The following is a 5,467-nucleotide window of genomic DNA, read 5'->3' on the forward strand; positions in this document are numbered from 1 at the left end:
GGTCAACGTTTCAACTTATTTTCTTACCAAATTTTGGTCCTATATTCCTACTCTTTTTTATTGAAATTCAATATTTGAGTAAATGTTTCAAGCTTATTTTTTAGTTCTCTACTTTTCATTAGAATTTATTAAATTCTTGTCAAGTTGTTTCAATTTATGTGTTAAGCACTTCCACTCATTTTCCTCAATATATTGGTTTTATATTCCTACTCTTTAATTGAATTTCAATATTTTATGTGGATGGTTCAAGTTTATTTTTCAGATCCCTATTCACTATTGGAATTTATCAGATTATTGGTAGGTACTTACAACTTTTGGGTTAAGTTCTTCAACTATTATTACCACCACGATTTGGTTATATATTCCTCCTTTTTTTCATACTAAATTCCAATATTCTGAGTTAATATTTCAAGTTCGTTTTTAAGATCTCTACTTCTCATTGGAATTCATCAAATTCTTTGTAAGTTATTCCAACTATTGTGTTAACCTCTTCAATTCTTTTTTCCACGATACTATATTTCTACTTTTTTTATTAAATTCCAACATTTAGGTGAATGTTTCAAGTTCAACTTTTGGATCTCTACTTTTTATTGGAATTTATCAAACTCTTATCAAGTTATTCCAACTTTTAAGTTCTGCTTTTCCACTCATTTTTCCACCATTTTTTGGTTCTATATTCCCACTCTTTATATTGAATTCCAATATTTTGATTAGATGTTTCAAGTTTATTTTTTGTATTCCTAGTTTCTTTTAATCAATTTCAACTTTATTTTCAAGATTTTTTGGTTACATATTCTTACTCTTTTAAGTGTATTCTAATATTTTGGCTAATGATCCAAGTTTACTTCATAAATTCATGCTTTCCGTTATAATTTTTCAACTTTTTAGTAAATTATTCTCACTTCTAAGTTAAGTTATTCCTACTCTTTTACACCTTACAATGGTTTTATGTTCATATTATTTTCATTATATTCCAACACTATAGATACATGTTCCATGTCCTTTTTTCAACTAATAATAATATTACTTTTTTAAAATAACAACAATATCAATAAGGCCAATTATATATAACCCCTTATTATTTTAACAAATATCAATTTACTATACAATACTGAAATTTTTAATTGCAACCCTTTATCATTTTCAACGTTTTGGGTCCTTAATTTAAGTCCTTTTTTTTAATCTTCGTTACTTCATGAGTTCTTCTAAACTTGAATTTATATATACTTAAGCTTTTAATCTTTATACATATTTATTATCATTTAATCATTTTAATTAATAGTATTTTGTTATATTTAAAAAAAATTATGCATTTATTTCCATCTTTCTCTTTACTTCTCAAACTAAATGCTTTAATTTTTCATAACTTCAACTGTAAATAAATAAATAACAATTGAGAATGATTGCAATTGTAAATGAAATTATCATGCCCTATTAAGTTATCCAGTGCACTAAAAAATTAACCAAATCAAAATTTTCATCCATTTGTATATAAGAATTTTTTACAAGCTTCTGGGAAAATAATTTTTTTATCAATTCGTTTAAAATTGTTGTCATTCTATTTATTTTCAAATAATTAATTTCTTTGACTTCAACCAAAATTCATTTTAACAGCTTTGCACGCAATTGTTATACTCCTCAAACATTTTATTTTTCAAATTGTTATGATCAAATAAATTATATATTTATTATACGATTATTCCATGAACCATGAAAATTAATATGTTATATCAAAGTTTTAAAGGTTGGCAAAAATGTTTTGTTTGTACTTGAAAGAGAAAAAAAGATTAAAAAAATCTTTATTAATTATTTTGAGAGATTATTTTAATCAATTAATTTGATTATCCATACTTGACATTTTGACCTCTACACAAACGTTTGTTCATTTATCATTTCTCATTTTGCTATGAAAAATTTATAATTTGAAAAATAAAATTCTATTTCAAATAAAAAAAAGTCTAAATTCAAGTTTTAGATCATGATAATTTTAAATAAAAAATTAGAAAATTCTAATTCTTTTGAATCACTGTTCTCCATTTTAATTATTTACATTAAAATAACCTTATAAATTTATTTTCATCTTTCTCTTTACTTTTAAAAGATTTTCCTTAATTTGTTATAACTTAAACAATAATACCATATAAGGATGCAACCAATTGCTATGCTTCTAAAAAAAATTATTTTTTAAAAAGTTAAGGCAAACGTAAGTTATAACTTACAAAATATTTTAAATTAATAAAATTGATGCTAATTTATTTGTATTAAAACATCATTTTTTTTCTATCATTTCAACTTGATTAGATTTCTTTTTCTTGAACTTAATTTTGTATATACTTACTTTTGATGTTTCGATATGTTACACGAAAGTATACTTTTTTATCTTAAAAATAAATTATATTAAGTCAAGTTTTCAATTACATAATCAGTTCTTCAATTTTTCTGACTTGACTAAAATCATTTTTAAAAGTTTTTTACAGCTTAATTTGGTACTAAGAAAATATAACACTTTAACAACAACATTTATTGGTATGAATTTGGCATGTCTTGATTGGAATGGCAGGTATTCTTGATTTGTTGCCATTCCTTTACAAATAAAATAATAAATGCCCTATTAATTGTTTGCGATGCACTAAAAATTTAAGTATACTAAAATTTTCATTCATTTAAACAGATGTAATAAGACAATTAGAATTTTTCACAAGCTTGTGACCAAATAACTTCATAAAATTAAATCAATTTACAGCACAACTTTCACAAACTAAACTCCAACTGCTGCTCATTTTAAATTTCAAGTGTCTACACATAAAAAAGAAAAAAAAATGACATTAGAAAACACAATGCAACCATAAAATAACTAACAATATTTAGAATTTCAAATGCATGATCCAAATTCTTAGCTAGGATCAAATAAATTTGATTTTCAATAGAAAATTTCAGACTTTTAATCTAAAATAAACACAAAAATATATTTTCATTAACATATATTTTTTAAGGGATTTATTAACAGCAATATTCAAAATATAAAAATTACTCTCTACTTGCATAATTATTCGATGCAACTTTTATGTCTACTTTCATTATTCAATGCAACTTTTATGTCTACTTTCATTTAACGACCAAGTGATCTTTGGAATAAAGAGAAAGATAACAATACATCAACAATTAGCAAGATCAAATGGTCTTTTATTCTTAAATTTATTGGCATTTATTTGCAAATAAAATTATAATGTCCTATTAATTTATCCGATGTACTTAAAAATTAATGAAATAAAAATTCCCAATACACAAATGACAGCATCTATCACTAAAGCAATTTGTGACAATAGTGAACTAACGTGAGGGCCACTAAAAAGTTGGAATTGCAGAAGGAAACGAGCCTAAAACCACTTCTGCTAAGAATTCTTTTTACAAGTTTGCGAGAAAATAGCTATTTACGAATTTTTAACATCAATAGAACTAATACAAAATTAAATCAATTTATAGCTTCCAAAAGCTAAACTTCAGATGCGACTAATTTGAGATTTTGATTTCATGGATCTCTGCATACAAGGGAAAAAAACAAATGATATTAGAAAAAAAGGCCCCAAAAAAATATATATTCAAATTTCAAATGCATGATCTAAATTCTTAGGCAGGATTAGATATATATTGTTTTCAACAGAAAATTTGAAACTTAAATATAAAATAAACACAAAACTACATTCTAATTATAACATATTTTTTTGATGAATTTTTTAACAGCAATATTTAGAATATAAAAAATATTCTCAACTGGCGTACTCATTCTTTAAAACTTTTATGTCTACTTTCATTTAACGACAAATTGATCTCAGCGATAAAGATAGAAGAGAATACATCGAAATAAATAAGAATAAATTTCAGTACAAATTCATGATTGCATGAATAATATACATCATGAAATAGCATCCTAATGAAAAGATAAAAAAACGCAAAAGAAACTAAGCACCTAAAAAGAACTGACAAAAATTGTAAGCATATAGATTCATTCGTGAGTAAAACTAAGCACCTAAAAATAACTGGCAAAAATTTATCAGCAAATAGATTTATTCTTATAAGTAAAATACAGTCTAAATCTAAACCTTGTTTATTTTGGATGTATTTTACTATTTGTTTACTCGTTTATAATAGTTTCCACTACTTTTATAATTTATTTTGGACATAATTTATTACATCCAAACACATTGTTCAGGTAACCAGAGCACTAATAAATCACTAGATTACTAATTACCATTGCATTTGAAAGAGTATGAATATCTCTATTAATTTTATAGACTAATTTTAAATTTATCAATCAGGGAATAATGTAACTGCAAGTTTCCATGTGCACATAGCCCACTCGCGTCTAACCAAATCTATCTCTCCTTGGTGCAACTCTTTGTTCCATAAAATTATAAAGTGAGGAATATATTAATTAGGCAGTTTCAAAATATAAAATAACTATTTCATAATAAATGACACTACATTTTCCAAAATAGAGACAACCAAAAAGCATTTAGCTACATCATTCATATGACATCCAATACCTATCCATCATACACTTGAAAATGAAAAAAACTGAGGCCTAAAGTTTAGATTACTACCTCTTAATAAAAAAAAAAATAACAGCGTGCTTGGATACTACCTTGCAAAATTGTACCTGCATATTACTAAAGAAAAAAAAGATGAAGTATAGACATAAGAAAAAAGAACTAAAGAAGATTCAAAACAGCATCCGAACAGCACCTGAACTTTTCAGTGCACTTTTAGCAGCAAAATTACAGCAAAACAGCATCTAAAATTTCAAGTGTAGTTTCAATTACAAAAACAGTAGTAGAACAACCCTTGAAAAGTTCAAGGTGTTGTTTTTGCCATATAACAACAGCTAAACAACACTAGAAAACTTTCAGGTACTGTTTTTCTTTATAAACAGTAGTAAAATATCACCTACAAACTTCCAGGTGCCGTTTTTCTACATAAACAGCAGCTAAACAGCACCTGAAAGTTTCCAGGTGCTGTTTTCCTGCATAAACCACAATAAAACAGTACCCAAAAACTTGTAGGTCAAGTTTTTACTGCATAACAGTAGTTAAACAACACTTGGAAGTCAAACAACAATTAAGCAACACTAATACTTTCAGGAGCTTTGTTTCTACATAAAAAGCAGCAAAAACAACACCTGGAAGTTCCAAATGCTATTTTTACTATATAACAGCTGCTAAGCAGCGCCTGAAAACTTTGAGGTGCTGTGTTTCTACAAAAAAAGCAGTAAAAACAGCACCTGCATAACAGAAATCAACCCATTGATAAAATTTTTTGCTCCACTTAATTCAGCATCAAAAACTTATATAATTGAATCAATCTTATGCGAACTTCATCAAACATCATATGTGCATGAACACATTATTCCAATTCCAAACATAATCCAACTCTAAATCTATGAGATCAAATCCAAAACACACAATCTCTA

Source organism: Citrus clementina, unplaced genomic scaffold, assembly GCF_000493195.1.
Source record: "Citrus clementina cultivar Clemenules unplaced genomic scaffold, Citrus_clementina_v1.0 scaffold_7, whole genome shotgun sequence".
In the NCBI taxonomy this organism is placed as follows: Eukaryota; Viridiplantae; Streptophyta; class Magnoliopsida; order Sapindales; family Rutaceae; genus Citrus; species Citrus x clementina.